Source organism: Pseudophryne corroboree, chromosome 9, assembly GCF_028390025.1.
Source record: "Pseudophryne corroboree isolate aPseCor3 chromosome 9, aPseCor3.hap2, whole genome shotgun sequence".
NCBI lineage: Eukaryota > Metazoa > Chordata > Amphibia > Anura > Myobatrachidae > Pseudophryne > Pseudophryne corroboree.
Genome location: NC_086452.1, coordinates 55,135,053 through 55,151,972, shown reverse-complemented (window position 1 = coordinate 55,151,972; position 16,920 = coordinate 55,135,053). Strand labels below are relative to the sequence as shown.

The window sequence follows — 16,920 nt, the reverse complement described above, 5'->3', positions numbered from 1 at the left end:
ATCACCAGCAGAGGGATCGAGAAGTAGACTTTCCTGGAACCACAGGAATAGATGGTGGAGATGAATCCAGGTTATTACACTCAGCAGGCACCGTACTAATCTGTGGCCAGGCATACCAAAGTACTCTCTATAGGAAATGTGACAATCCAGAGAGGGGAGACTCAGGGAAGGAACGGCGACAAACTAATTCTAGAATAGACTGATAAGTGATAAATAAATTGCACAGAGATACCATTGGAGGCATCTGGAGAATGCTGCCTCCCATCTCTTCTTCCTGACAGACCATCTCCACTCCTCCCTTGTTAAATAAGCCAGAGCTTGCCAAGGAGGTTAAATAAGGAAGAGGGATCCACAGAGGGTTTATCTTCAGCTCATAACAAGAACACCAGCCAGCAGACTCCCCAGGGACTCTGAGATCCTCCGGGGCACCTCCGCCTCCTCTGTCACTCTAGGAAAAACACTGAGAAATGTTCTTGTAGGTTCTGGGAGGTGAGCTGTCTCTCTGTGTGGGAGAGGATTGAAACCAGGCTGCTAAAATAAAACATGAAACTGAACTCAGTGTCGCTAGTTACAGTCCGCAGTTAAAGCCGGAGCATGTAGTACGCACATCCAGCGTCACAGGAGAGAGTCTCACTGAGCTGTGGTGTAGTATACTGGACCAGATTCCTCCACACATCTGTACCTGCAAATATAAATGCAAAGGCAACTGGTTTGTGAGCATCTCTCCACATCTCAAGTCTTAAAACTGCAACTATCACGCTCCAAACTTCTATATACATCTCAGGAGAACACACACCTAATGGGCCCTACAGACTCGGCGACCTGCCACCAAGCTGCCTGACCGCCGATACGGCAGACGGGCAACACGGCGGCGGGGGGAGGTGATGGGGGGAGTGAAGTTTCTTCACCTCTCCCCCCCCCCCCCCCCCCCCCCATCACCCGGCTCCATAGCAGTGCAAGCTAATATGGACGAGATTGTCCATATTGGCCTGCATGCATAAGCGATGGGGCACCAACGATGAACGAGCGCGGGGCCGTGCATCGTTCATCGTTGGTGCCTACACGCTGAACAATATGAACAAGTTCTCGTTCATTAATGAACGAGAAGGTTCATATCGTTCACTTAAATCTTTCAGTGTGTAGGGCCCATGAGACTACCTACCCAGGCCCAAAACTTAAACAGATTGCAAATCTCCAGCAGTTTAGGAACTACAGGTGCTACCGTGTCCCAGCAGACACTGGCCCTCATTCCGAGTTGTTCGCTCGTTGCCGATTTTCGCTATATTGCGATTAGTCGCTTACTGCGCATGCGCAAGGTTTGCAGAGCGCATGCGGTTAGTTATTTTACACAAAAATTAGGTATTTTACTCACGGCATAACGAGGATTTTTCATCGTTCTGGTGATCATACTGTGATGGACAGGAAGTGGGTGTTTATGGGCGGAAACTGGCCGTTTTCTGGGAGTGTGCGGAAAAACGCAGGGGTGCCAGGATAAAACGCGGGAGTGTCTGAAGAAACGGGGGAGTGTCTGGGCGAACGCAGGGCGTGTTTGTGACGTCAAACCAGGAACGAAACTGACTGAACTGATCGCAATGTAGGATTAAGTCTCGAGCTACTCAGAAACTGCTAAGAAATTTCTATTTGCAACTCTGCTAATCTTTGGTTCGCAATTCTGCTATGCTAAGATGCACTCCCAGAGGGCGGCGGCTTAGCGTGTGCAATGCTGCTAAAAGCAGCTAGCGAGCGAACAACTCGGAATGAGGGCCACTGTCTGGGCAGGAAGCCTTTCTATACATATGAGGTGTGGCTATTAAATAACGAGACTTCACTTTGTAAAAAATACACCATAATGCATGCGTTACAAGGGAGTGGGGGAAACACTGACCTTGGACTATCTCAAAACGGTTTTGCAAGTTGCACCCCTCTCGCACACATAGTTTGCTGTCACACAAGGTTCAAATAAGTTGTGTATTTCCTGTGCGTCGTAAAAATGCATAGTTCACAAGTAAGAGCAACGTGTTAACTTACATTTTTTTGTTAAATTGAACAAGACGCTCAGCGAATCTTTCCAACGCTAACCCTTACTGGGCAGATTGTATGTCATGTGCATGTGTGTTTGAGTGGCAGACAAAACATTTAGTGATAGTCATGAGGATGTTGAGGATGATGAACGTCCCGGAAGGCCTTGCACATCAAAAATAAACAAAAATGTGGAAAAAAAAGCTTGAATTGGCCGTCGACTCAGCATCCGAATGATAGTAGAAATAGTACACATTGACAAAGAGTCTGTTATGGGCCCTACACACTCAGCAATCCGCCGCCGAGATGCCCGATGGCGGAGACGGCCGGCCGGCCCGGCGGCGGGGGGAGTGAAGATGGTGTGTGTGTGTGTGTGTGTGTGTGTGTGTGTGTGTGTGTGTGTGTGTGTGTGTGTGTGTGTGTGTGTGTGTGTAGGGATAACATATCCACCATTCTCTGGGCGGGATGTACTAAGGGAAATATACGGTTTTCGGGGGCTTTACCGCATTTTCAAATGTACTAAGACCCGGCCGATGGGTTCGCGTTGCCCAGGGTATCGCCATACCTTATAGAAACCTATGGGCTTCTTATCGCCGGCCGCCGTAACCTGCCGCCTCCGCCCCTCCATACCTTCCTCTAGGAAGCCTGGACTCGGAACGTAAACTCCTCCTCCCCCTAGCAACACAGCCTGAGGTCCTTCCGGGCTGCAGGGGGGAGGAGGTGGTGCCTGGGACAACCTGCTGCTGCTTCCCGGCGTGGAGGGGGAGTGTGGAGAGCCCAGGGAGGTGACGGAGACCCCCTACACACCACCTCACAGGTATTGCGGGGGACCTCAATCAACGCATTGCAATGTTGAGCGCATATGTTAGTACATATGTGATCAACATCGCTGCAAGGGGCGGCGAAATTCATATTGATGTGGCGTCATTAAATCTCAGAGAACGGTAGACAACTTTCATGTTACCCCCTTAATAGAAATACAAAAATAGCCATTTAGGTGTTATTTCTAGGAGCTTACAATCACATTGTAAAATATGTGTTTATTTGTTCGCTGCTTCAGATTTGATGCCTTATAGCACTTGAGGGGGGGGGGGGGGAGCCGCAGAGCACCCCCCCCCCCCCCCCCCCCCCCTCCTCACATACGTACTGTACATCTGTTACTTAATGAGGAAGGGAGCTGGCATCCTGGCAAGATGATGTGTGTCTACCTGTCAGGATTAGACTGATGTTATTTCTTATCAAAGATGTAAAGCTCGCTTTGTGCAAGAATCTAAAAAGGAAAATATAATTATTGAAATGCATGTGAACGGTTCTGAGAGAACAATTGTAAAAATCCAGGTTATTTATGCCGATAAGAATTTCTCGCTAAAGCAGTTTTACTTAAGGCCCCAGGTTCAAACAAGGTAAGGAAGAAAAGCCTGATAATGGGAGGTACTTGGGCGATTTGTTAACAGAAGTTTTGTGGATGACGTCAGGTTTAGCGGTTTATCAGCCATCTTATTCCCACCACATTGAATGGCTCATGCGGCCCAGGTTAGACCCTATCAGAGCGCTTATTATCATTAAGGAATGTGGATGGCACGCTGGGGCAGTGATGTACTCCGTAATAACTGTCATTGCAGGAAGACTGCATTATATTATTATTATTCAGGAGGTTTCAGTAATGACTGGGATCGGGTTGGGAATGCGTAACTACATTCCATGGGATCCTATGCTACCTCAAATAGAGGACTGAGAAGGAATGTAGTATATTCTATGATGATACATAACATATTAGGGATTTTGATCCTTAATCTGTGAGGAACATGAACGGGGACGGTGCTTTGGACGTTGACAGTGGCGGACTGGGACATGAAGGGCCCACCGGGGGAATGCTGCTATAGGGGCCCATGCTTAAAGGTGTAGCCAGGTTCCAGTGGGGGCGTGGCCAGCCACCACAGAGGTTTGGCTAACCATTACATGTTCTGTGCCCCTTGGTGAATATATAATAAACAACATTATTGTGAAGTATAATGTAACACATGTATAATGCATAAACCCAGTGCACTAGGATAGTCTGGAGCTTGATCCCTAGAGGAGGAGGAGGGCCCAACAGGCAGTAGGGCCCACCGGTGGTTTCCCCAGTTCCCCTGTGGGCCAGTCCGACCCTGTACGTTGATAAAGGCAGTGAGATATTGCCCACAAATCCCAATATGTACCAAGGGGAGCTGGGGGTACACGAACAAATGTGACACACAGGGAGCTGAGGGGACACTGAGGACTGTGACGCACAGGAGGTTGAGGGGACACTGAGGAAAGTGGCACACGGGGTGCTGAGGGGACACTGATGAATGTGACACACAGGGAGCTGAGGGGACACTGAGGAATGTGACGCACAGGAGGTTGAGGGGACAATGAGGAATGTGATGCACAGGAGGTTGAAGGGACACTGAGGAATGTGATGCACAGGAGGTTGAAGGGACACTGAGGAATGTGATGCACAGGAGGTTGAGGGGACAATGAGGAACATGACCCACGGGAGCTGAGGGGACGCTGAGGAATGTGACGCACAGGAGGTTGAGGGGACAATGAGGAATGTGATGCACAGGAGGTTGAAGGGACACTGAGGAATGTGATGCACAGGAGGTTGAGGGGACAATGAGGAACATGACCCACGGGAGCTGAGGGGACGCTGAGGAATGTGACCCACGGGAGCTGAGGGGACACTGAGGAATGTGACGCACAGGAGGTTGAAGGGACACTGAGGAATGTGACGCACAGGAGGTTGAGGGGACACTGAGGAATGTGACGCACAGGAGGTTGAGGGGACACTGAGGAATGTGATGCACAGGAGGTTGAGGGGACACTGAGGAATGTGATGCACAGGAGGTTGAGGGGACACTGAGGAATGTGATGCACAGGAGGTTGAGGGGACACTGAGGAATGTGATGCACAGGAGGTTGAGGGGACACTGAGGAATGTGACGCACAGGAGGTTGAGGGGACACTGATGAATGTGACACACAGGGAGCTGAGGGGACACTGAGGACTGACGCACAGGAGGTTGAGGGGACAATGAGGATTGTGACGCACAGGAGGTTGAGGGGACAATGAGGAATGTGACACACAGGAGGTTGAGGGGACAATGAGGAAAGTGACACACAGGGAGCTGAGGGGACACTGAGGAATGTGACACACAGGAGGTTGAGGGGACAATGAGGAAAGTGACACACAGGGTGCTGAGGGGACACTGAGGAATGTGACACACGGGGTGCTGAGGGGACACTGAGGAATGTGACACACAGGAGGTTGAGGGGACAATGAGGAAAGTGGCACACGGGGTGCTGAGGGGACACTGAGGAATATGACACACAGGAGGTTGAGGGGACAATGAGGAAAGTGGCACACGGGGTGCTGAGGGGACACTAAGGAAAATGGCACACGGGGTGCTGAGGGGACACTGATGAATGTGACACACAGGGAGCTGAGGGGACACTGAGGAATGTGACGCACAGGAGGTTGAGGGGACACTGAGGAATGTGACGCACAGGAGGTTGAGGGGACACTGAGGAATGTGATGCACAGGAGGTTGAAGGGACACTGAGGAATGTGATGCACAGGAGGTTGAGGGGACACTGAGGAATGTGATGCACAGGAGGTTGAGGGGACACTGAGGAATGTGATGCACTGGAGGTTGAAGGGACACTGAGGAATGTGATGCACAGGAGGTTGAGGGGACACTGAGGAATGTGATGCACAGGAGGTTGAAGGGACACTGAGGAATGTGATGCACAGGAGGTTGAGGGGACAATGAGGAACATGACCCACGGGAGCTGAGGGGACACTGAGGAATGTGACGCACAGGGAGCTGAGGGGACACTGAGGAATGTGATGCACAGGAGGTTGAGGGGACACTGAGGAATGTGATGCACAGGAGGTTGAGGGGACAATGAGGAATGTGATGCACAGGAGGTTGAAGGGACACTGAGGAATGTGATGCACAGGGAGCGGAGGGGACACTGAGGAATGTGACGCACAGGAGGTTGAGGGGACACTGAGGAACGTGACCCACGGGAGCTGAGGGCACGCTGAGGAATGTGACGCACAGGGAGCTGAGGGGGCAGAGGAAAGTGACGCACAGGGAGCTGAGGGGGCAGAGGAAAGTGACGCACAGGGAGCTGAGGGGGCAGAGGAAAGTGACGCACAGGGAGCTGAGGGGGCAGAGGAAAGTGACGCACAGGGAGCTGAGGGGGCAGAGGAAAGTGACGCACAGGGAGCTGAGGAATACACCTTAGGAGTATAACAGCCACTAAGATCAAATTATAACACCCATCAATGGTAAAAGTTAACTAGTGACACTAAAAGTACTTAATAATCTACACAGCTGGGCTGTAACCTGATTGATAACCTAAAGCAGGCTTTCCCAACCACGGTCCTCAAGGCACACCAACAGTGCAGGTTTTAGTGATATCCAGGCTTCAGCACAGGTGACTTAATTAGTAGCTCAGTTATTTTGATTTAACCATCTGTGCAGCAGCCTGGATATCACTAAAACCTGCACTGTTGGTGTGCCTTGAGGACCGTGGTTGGGAATGCCTGACCTAAAGGTCCCCATACAAATGGCCACGCTCCATCACCCAAAAAAAGGAGAGATGCGATGCAAATGGGAACATCCGCTGGGTCCTTCCAACAAGTCCGGGCCCGGGTAAAGAGTAATGTGCTCAGTACACGTAATGGGAGCTGGGTGGGACCACAGCCGCGATTAGGTCATCACGCAAACCTTATACCAAGGGTTTTAACAAGGTACAGGAGGGAGACATGTTTCAAAGGAAGTGAAGTATTAGAACATAGGGACATGCACTGATACTGGAGGTAGGTATGTTCAGGGGAAATATAAGGGAAAATGACTTCACAGAGAGAGTAGTGGATAAGTGGAATAGCCTCCCATCAAAGGTGGTTGAAAATTAAAACATAAGGATCTCCTTACAAAGAACTAAGGATGAAATAGGGTTATTATAACGTTAAAAAAGGGGCCGAGTGGTTCTTAGTTGCCATCTAATTCTATGTTTCTATCAATTAAATAATTTTTTGCTCCTCTAGTTTATGTAAGAGAGTCATCGTTCATACTTAGGATATGGGGACTGCTCACAGCGTGAGGATGTTACATGTAATATAATATCCCATGTAGACATGTGCCTGCTGAGAGTACCCGGGAATACAGATGTGTCCTCACTCACGCAGCGTTTCTGTGCCATAAGGTGCGATACGCTTGGCACAACTTAGGTGTTCCACCACGGGAGCAAGTCCCGGACTTACAGTATACTTCCTGCAAAGTGTACGCAATAAATAGGCCTTTAGTATTACTGACAGATGATCAGGACAATGTTTGCCGAGCAGGCTGGATTTCCTGCTCATCAGAGTCCTGGGATATTAGTAACACACAAGTCCAGAAGGGCTGGTGACATACTCAGATAAGTGGGAGAAGTATCAAATCTTCTAAAGAGTGTAGAAGTTGCCCGTAGCAACCAATCCTCTGCTAGCTAGCATCTATCAAGTACATCCAATAAAAAGATAGGTAGAAGCGGGTTGGTTTCTATGGGCAACTTCTCCCCTCTTTAGAAGCTTTGATACATCCCATCCCCCCCCAAGATATTTTAATCAATATATGAATCTAGGTTTTCCTGGCTTGTACTAATACATGCTTTACAATATCACACCATCTTATTATTGTTTCTCTACCTGGGAGTTCTAAGCATGAGAGCTGTGATCCCTGGAGGGAGGATGTCCGCCGTGTCTCTGGGATTATACGTCATGTACAGTTTGGTACATATTATCTTATCACCCTGATCTTAGCGCACGTTTATTTACCTATATGTCCCTCATTGGAGAATCCGCCAGATACAAATACACGTAGGTACTGAGCTTAGGGGGAGATGTATCCAAACTTGGAGAGAAATAAATTACCAACCAATCAGCTCCTGTCATTTTTCAAACTCAGCCTGGAACATGCCAGTTAGGAGCTGGTTGGCCAGTAATTTATCGCTCTCTACTTTACCTCTCCAAGCTTTGATACATCTCCCCCTAAATTTAAAGTGGCCCCACGGTCCTATAGAGATATCAGGAGGTTTGGTTTACATGTGGAATTTAAATAAAAACGGTCACAAAGTATAAAACACACAGTTTGTCAAAGAAGCTGCTGATTGGTTAGAAAATTATCTACAATGACCCCGATAATGCGGGTGTAATAGCCGCTCTTCAGCGGTCTCTCGGTCACTATTAGGGCGGCTTTATCCTCGTATTGTAGTTTCTTTTTTGAACCAGTATCATTTAACACACAAATCATGGAGAAGCATATTAGAGTGATGTCATGTATTAGAGTGATGTCATGAGGATACAGTTACACCCTTTACATGCCATGGCCTGGCCACTGTGACTAGTGACGTCCTAATTCGTCATACTTACTACTGCTCCCAGGCTGCAACAGGCCATTGCCTCCCTGAGTAGTTAGAGGAAACACCTGTCCCGGTAAGTAACATTTCTTTGGCTTTATATTTATAGTACAACTATGCAGAAACCGAGCAGTATAATAATTATCACAATAAACCTGTATACAATAATAAATAGCAGCAACAAAGCAAATCTCAAGGGGGGTACACACGGTAGAGATAAGTGCTGAGTGATCTATCACAGACCGCTCAGCACACATCTCTCCCCCCGCTCAGCACACAGCAGTGAAGTGAGCGACATGCACCATGTAGAACCGGCGATAGCGCCGCGCGAGGCAGCGCACTACTACCGCTATGGGCATACACACAGAGATCCGTGCTTAATTTCTAAGCAATCTAGTCACCCCCCTTCAGGCCTGAGGCTGACCTGATTACATTCTGTGACAACCTGGCGGTGATTATTATTATTTATATGGGGCCACAAGTGTTCTGCAGCGCCTTACACAGAAGCAGAACATACGCTAACATTACATAGGACCTGATTCAGAAAAGATCAAGTAACTGTGCACCTGGGTAATACCATGCTGCACTGTAGGTGGGGTGGGTAATACCATGTTGCACTGTAGGTGGGGTGGGTAATACCATGCTACAATGCAGGTGGGGTGGGTAATACCATACTGCACTGTAGGTGGGGTGGGTAATACCATGCTGCACTGTAGGTGGGGTGGGTAATACCATGCTACAATGCAGGTGGGGTGGGTAATACCATACTGCACTGTAGGTGGGGTGGGTAATACCATGCTGCACTGTAGGTGGGGTGGGTAATACCATGCTGCACTATAGGTGGGGTGGGTAATACCATGCTGCACTGTAGGTGGGGTGGGTAATACCATGCTGCACTGTAGGTGGGGTGGGTAATACCATGCTGCACTATAGGTGGGGTGGGTAATACCATGCTGCACTGTAGGTGGGGTGGGTAATACCATGCTGCACTGTAGGTGGGGTGGGTAATACCATGCTGCACTATAGGTGGGGTGGGTAATACCATGCTGCACTGTAGGTGGGGTGGGTAATACCATGCTGCACTGTAGGTGGGGTGGGTAATACCATGCTGCACTATAGGAGGGGTGGGTAATACCATGCTGCACTGTAGGTGGGGTGGGTAATACCATGCTGCACTATAGGTGGGGTGGGTAATACCATGCTGCACTGTAGGTGGGGTGGGTAATACCATGCTGCACTGCAGGTGGGGTGGGTAATACCATGCTGCACTGTAGGTGGCGTGGGCAATACCATGCTGTACTGCAGGTGGGGTGGGTAATACCATGTTGCACTGCAGGTGGGGTGGGTAATACCATGTTGCACTGCAGGTGGGGTAGGTAATACTATGTTGCACTGTAGGTGGGTGGGTAATACCATGCTGCACTGTGTAATAAAGCTGTCCTGCATTTGTGGGCTACATGAAAAAGCAGCCAGTATTTACCCTGCAGGCAAAAAATGTAAGTGTACTTGCCCCCCCTTGCATCGCAGTATGGTTTGTCCAGGTGCAGTTGATCTTTCTTTAGTCTCACCAGACAATTACATACAGATTCACAAATTAACACCTAGATAATAAATCGCACATCACCTGTCCCTGTTACTGTTTTACATTTCTCCACCAGATTTATTAATAATAAGATTTTACTTACCGATAAATCTATTTCTCGTAGTCCGTAGTGGATGCTGGGGACTCCGTCAGGACCATGGGGGATAGCGGCTCCGCAGGAGACAGGGCACAAAAGCAAGCTTTTAGGATCACATGGTGTGTACTGGCTCCTCCCCCTATGACCCTCCTCCAAGCCTCAGTTAGGTACTGTGCCCGGACGAGCGTACACAATAAGGAAGGATCTTGAATCCCGGGTAAGACCCAAACCAGCCACACCAATCACACCGTACAACTTGTGATCTGAACCCAGTTAACAGTATGATAACAATGAAGTAGCCTCTAAAAAAGATGGCTCACAACAATAATAACCCGATTTTTGTAACAATAACTATGTACAAGTAATGCAGACAATCCGCACTTGGGATGGGCGCCCAGCATCCACTACGGACTACGAGAAATAGATTTATCGGTAAGTAAAATCTTATTTTCTCTAACGTCCTAGTGGATGCTGGGGACTCCGTCTGGACCATGGGGATTATACCAAAGCTCCCAAACGGGCGGGAGAGTGCGGGTGACTCTGCAGCACCGAATGAGAGAACTCCAGGTCCTCCTCAGCCAGGGTATCAAATTTGTAGAATTTTACAAACGTGTTCCCCCCTGACCACGTAGCTGCTCGGCAAAATTTTAAAGCCGAGACCCCCTCGGGCATCCGCCCAAGATGAGCCCACCTTCCTTGTGGAATGGGCATTGACAGATTTTGGCTGTGGCAGGCCTGCCACAGACTGTGCAAGCTGAATTGTACTACAAATCCAACGAGCAATAGTCTGCTTAGAAGCACCCATCTTTTGGGGTGCATACAATATAAACAGCAAGTCAGACTTTCTGACTCCAGCCGTCCTGGAAATATATATATATATATATATATATATATATATATATATATATATATATATATATATATATATATATATATATATATATATATATATATTTTTAGGGCCCCGACAACGTCTAGCAACTTGGAGTCCTCCAAGTCCCTAGTAGCCGCAGGCACCACAATATGTTGTTTCAGGCGAAACGCTGACACCACCTTAGGAAGAAACTGGGGACGAGTCCGCAGTTCTGCCCTGTCCGAATGGAAAAACAAATATGAGCTTTTTTTAAGAGAAAGCCCCCAATTCTGACAATCGCCTGGCCGAGGCCAGGGCCACAACATGGTCCCTTTCCATGTGAGATATTTCAAATCCACAGATTTGATCGGTTCAAACCAATATGATTTGAGGAATCCCAACACTACGTTGAGATCCCACGGTGCCACTGGAGGCACACAAGGGGCTGTATATGCAATACTCCCTTGACAAACGTCTGGACTTCAGGAATTGAAGCCAATTTTTTCTGGAAGAAAATCTACAGGGCCGAAACTTGAACCTTAATGGACCCCAATTTGAGGCTCATAGACACTCCTGTTTTCAGGAAGTGCAGAAATCGACCTAGTTGAAATTTTTTCGTGGGGCCTTCCTGGCCTCACCCACGCAACATATTTTCACCACATGTGGTGATAACGTTGTGCGGTCACCTCCTTCCTGGCTTTGACCAGGGTAGGTATGACCTCTTCCGGAATGCCTTTTCCCTTAGGATCCGGCGTTCAACCGCCATGCCGTCAAACGCAGTCGCGGTAAGTCTTGGAACAGACAGGGTCCCTGCTGGAGCAGGTCCTTTCTTTGAGGCAGATGCCACGGTTCCTCTTGGAACAGACATGGTTCTTGCTGAAAGCAAATCCCATCTTAGCTCCCGAGGCCATTAGTCCTCTGTGAGCATCTCTTGAAGTTCCGGGTACCAAGTCCCTCTTGGCCAATCCGGAGCCACGAGTATAGTTCTTACTCCTCTACGTCTTATAATTCTCAATACCTTGGTTATGAGAAGCAGAAGAGGGAACACATACACCGACTGTTACACCCACGGTGTTACCAGGACGTCCACAGCTATCGTCTGAAGGTCTCGTGACCTGGCGCAATACCTGTCCCGTTTTTTGTTCGGGCGGGACGCCATCATTTCCACCTTTGGTCTTTCCCAACGGTTCACAATCATGCGGAAAACTTCCCGATGAAGTTCCCACTCTCCCGGGTGGAGGTCGTGCCTGCTGAGGAAGTCTGCTTCCCAGTCGTCCACTCCCGGAATGAACACTGCTGACAGTGCTATCACATGATTTTCCGTCTAGCGAAAAATCCTTGCAGTTTTGACCGCTGCCCTCCTGCTTCTTGTGCCGCCCTATCTGTTTACGTGGGCGACTGCCGTGATGTTATCCCACTGGATCAATACCGGCTGACCTTGAAGCAGAGGCCTTGCTAAGCTTATAGCATTACAAATTTGCTCTTAGCTCCAGTATATTTATGTGGAGAGAATTCTCCAGACTTGATCACACTCCCTGGAAATTTTTTCCCTGTGTGACTGCTCCCCAGCCTCTCAGGCTGGCCTCCGTGGATACCAGCATCCAATCCTGAATGCCGAATCTGCGGCCCTCTAGAAGATGAGCACTCTGTAATCACCACAGGAGAGACACCCTTGTCCTTGGATATAGGGTTATCCGCTGATGCATCTGAAGATGCGATCCGGACCATTTGTCCAGCAGATCCCACTGAAGAGTTCTTGCGTGAAATCTGCCGAATGGAAGCGCTTCGTAATAAGCCACCATTTTTTACCAGGACTCTTGTGCAATGATGCACTGACACTTTTCCTGGTTTTAGGAGGATCCCGATTAGCTCGGATAACTCCCTGGCTTTCTCCTCTGGGAGAAACACCCTTTTCCTGGACTGTGTCCAGAATCATCCCTAGGACCAGCAGACGTGTCGTCGGAACAACTGCGGTTTTGGAATATTTAGAATCCACCCGTGCTGTCATAGAACTACTTGAGATAGTGCTACTCCGACCTCCAACTGTTCTCTGGACCTTGTTCTTATCAGGAGGTCGTCCATTTTCTTTGAAGACGAATCCTCATTTCGGTCATTACCTTGGTAAAGACCCGGGGTGCCTTGGACACTCCAACGGCATCGTCTGAAACTGATAGTGACAGTTCTGTACCACGAACCTGAGGTACCCTTGGTGAGAAAAGCAAATTTTGGGACATGGAGGTAAGCATCCCTGATGTCCCGGGACACCATATAGTCCCGTTGTTCCCAGTTCGCTATCACTGCTCTGAGTGACTCCATCTGGATTTGAACCCTTGTAAGTGTTCAAATTTTTCAGATTTAGAATCGGTCTCACCTAGCCTTCTGGCTTCAGTACCACCCTATAGTGTGGAACAATACCCCTTTCCTTGTTGTAGGAGGGGTAATTTTATTATCACCTGCTGGGAATACAGCTTGTGAATTGTTTTCAATACTGCCTCCCTGTCGGAGGGGGACATTGGTACAGCAGACTACAGGAACCTGCGAGGGGGGAAACGCCTCGACATTCCAATCTGTGCCCCTTTGATACTACTTGTAGGATCCAGGGGTCCTGTACGGTCCCAGCGTCATGCTGAGAACTTAGTAGAAGCGGTGGAGGGCTTCTGTTACTGGGAATGGGCTGCCTGCTGCAGTCTTCTTCCCTTTCCTCTATCCCTGGGCAGATATCTTATAGGGACGAAAAGACTGAGGCTGAAAAGACGGTGTCTTTTTCTGCAGAGATGTGACTTAGGGTAAAACACGGTGGATCTTCCAGCAGTTGCCGTGGCCACCAGGTCCCATGGACCGACCCCAAATAACTCCTCCCCTTTTATACGGCAATACATCTTTGTGCCGTTTGGAATCTGCATCCCCTGACCACTGTCGTGTCCATAAACATCTTCTTGCAGATATGGACATCGCATTTACTCTTGATGCCAGAGTGCAAATATCCCTCTGCGCATCTCGTATATATAGAAATGCATCCTTTAAATGCTCTATAGTCAATAAAATACTGTCCCTGTCAAGGGTATCAATATTTTTAGTCAGGGAATCCGACCAAGCCACCTCAGCTCTGCACATCCAGGCTGAGGCGATCGCTGGTCACAGTATAACACCAGCATGTGTGTGTATACTTTTTAGGATATTTTTCTGATAAGCATGTGAGCGCCTTATCCACCCTGAGGGGTGTTTCCCAATGCGCCTTAACTTCTGGCGGGAAAGGGTATACCGCCAATAATTTTCTATCGGGGGAAACCCACGCATCATCACACACTTCATTTAATTTATCTGATTTCTATCGGGGGAAACCCACGCATCATCACACACTTCATTTAATTTATCTGATTCAGGAAAAACTACAGGTAGTTTTTTCACCTCACACATAATACCCTTCTTTGTGGTACTTGGAGTATCAGAAATATGTAACACCTCCTTCATTGCCCTTAACGTGTGGCCCTAAAGGAAAATACGTTTGTTTCTTCACCGTCGACACTGAAATCAGTGTCCGTGTCTGGGTCTATGTCGACCGACTGAGGTAAATGGGCGTTTTTACAAGCCCCTGACGGTGTCTGAGACGCCTTGACCGGTACTAATTTGTTCGCCGGCCGTCTCATGTCGTCAACCCACTTGCAGCGTGTTGACATTATTACGTAATTCCATAAGTAAGCCATCCATTCCGGTGTCGACTCCCTAGAGAGTGACATCACCATTACAGGCAATTTGCTCCGCCTCCTCACCAACATTTTCCTCATGCATGTCGACACACACGTACCGACATACAGCACACACATAGGGAATGCTCTGATAGAGGACAGGACCCACTAGCCCTTTGGGGAGACAGAGGGAGAGTTTGCCAGCACACACCAAAATGCTATAATTATACAGGGACAACCCTTATATAAGTGTTCCTCCCATATAGCATTTAATATATATGTATATCGCCAAATCAGTGCCCCCCCTCTCTGTTTTAACCCTGTTTCTGTAGTGCAGTGCAGGGGAGAGCCTGGGAGCCTTCCCCTCAGCCTTTCTGTGAGGGAAAATGGCGCTGTGTGCTGAGGAGAATAGGCCCCGCCCCCTTTTCGGCGGGCTTCTTCTCCGGAGATTGTGAAGTCTGGCAGGGGTTAAATACATCCATATAGCCTCAAGGGCTATATGTGATGTATTTTTCGCCATACAGGTATTCTACATTGCTGCCAGGGCGCCCCCCCCCGCGCCCTGCACCCTCCGTGATCGCTGTGGGAAGTGTGCTGACAGACAATGGCGCACAGCTGCAGTGCTGTGCGCTACCTGAGGAAGACTGAAAAGTCTTCTGCCGCCTGGTTCCGGACCTCTTCAATCTTCAGCATCTGCAAGGGGGTCGGCGGCGCGGCTCCGGGACGAACCCCAGGGCGAGACCTGTGTTCCGACTCCCTCTGAAGCTAATGGTGTCCAGTAGCCTAAGAATCCAATCCATCCTGCACGCAGGTGAGTTGAAATTCTCTCCCCTAAGTCCCTCGATGCAGTGAGCCTGTTGCCAGCAGGACTCACTGAAAATAAAGAACCTAAAAACTTTTTCTAAGCAACTCTTTAAGAGAGCCACCTAGATTGCACCCTTCTCGGACGGGCACAAAAACCTAACTGAGGCTTGGAGGAGGGTCATAGGGGGAGGAGCCAGTACACACCATGTGATCCTAAAAGCTTGCTTTTGTGCCCTGTCTCCTGCGGAGCCGCTATCCCCCATGGTCCTGACGGAGTCCCCAGCATCCACTAGGATGTTAGAGAAATGTATATATATTATGTAGAATAATACAGTATGTATATATATTATGTAGAATAATACAGTATATATGTATATTATGTAGGCTACTCATTGTTTTTGTATTTGTACTCAACAGCTCCAAAAATGTCATCATTAATGGACTTCATCTTTGGATACGCGATGCTCCTGGAAGATGGCCTGACCAGTAAGTACAGTAGATAAAGCAGTGAAATGATATAAACCCTCTCACTGATTACACATTATACACCTTTGGGGAATCATACAGTCAGGATACTGAATACATGGGCAGAACTACCATAGGCTATGGGGGTGCAGCCCACACCTGAGGGGGACCTATCTTCCATGTTATATAGATTATGCATCATTTGGCGGTACATAAGGGACCTTATAAACAGTTGCTATGGGGCCCACACAGTGACGCCCCTGACTCATAGTATATGATCAGTGTAGCAGTGGGGGAGTATCTGCATTCCCAAACTTTACACCTGCTCAGGGCCTGCGGAGAAAAGGCCGCCTTACATCCCACACAGCGGAAACCTAGCTAAATTCACACAGCTAATTAAACAAGTTGAACTCAGCGGCTAATTTAATTCCACCCACAGTGTCTTATATACAGAGTTGTACAGTATATAGAAACGGTCAAAATATCGACACCGGAATCCTGACACTGCTCGGAATGCCGATGCCGGCATTCTGAATGGAATCACAATCCTGGTGCCGGCATCACGGCAGACGGTATCCCGAAAGAGTGACTGCTGGGCCGCCGGAGAGGTAAGTCGTGTGGGGTGGGGTGGGGGGGTGGTATGTGTTAGGTTTAGGCTGCGAGCAGGGGGGGTAAGGGTTAGCCACCCACGGGGAGGGTTAGGTTTAGGCTGTGGGAAAGTGGAGATGGGGGGGAGGGGGTAGGCTTAGGCACCACCGGGGAGGGTTAAACTGCTGGGGGGGGGGGGGGGGGGGGGGTTAGGTTTAGGCTACGGTAAGTAAAGGTTAGGGTGTTGGGGGGAGGGTTTTTTGGTATTCTAACCATTGGGATGCCGTGGTTGGTATTCCGACCGCCAGCATCCCGAATGCTGGCATTTCAGCCCCAACCCAATAGAAACAATCTACGGGCCACAATGCCCATCAATGGGCAGCTGCAGATTCCAAGACG

General features: G+C 48.9%; 1 protein-coding gene and 1 long non-coding RNA gene across 21 annotated transcripts in view; one reads left to right on the top strand and one right to left on the bottom strand.

Annotated features, from left to right (window-relative positions):
* PTPRF (protein tyrosine phosphatase receptor type F) overlaps positions 1-16,920 on the bottom strand; it is a 1,358,330-nt gene that overhangs the window by 367,404 nt on the left and 974,006 nt on the right. The gene's annotated exons all lie outside the window — the stretch shown is intronic.
* Positions 1-16,920, top strand: part of LOC134956671 (uncharacterized) — a 28,450-nt gene that overhangs the window by 10,750 nt on the left and 780 nt on the right. The window contains exon 2 of one of the 2 annotated variants that reach the window (XR_010186081.1): positions 15,886-15,954. This is a non-coding gene — a long non-coding RNA (uncharacterized LOC134956671). Of the gene's footprint in view, positions 1-15,754; positions 15,955-16,920 lie in introns of those variants that run through there. The other variant, XR_010186080.1, reaches the window with a different exon arrangement.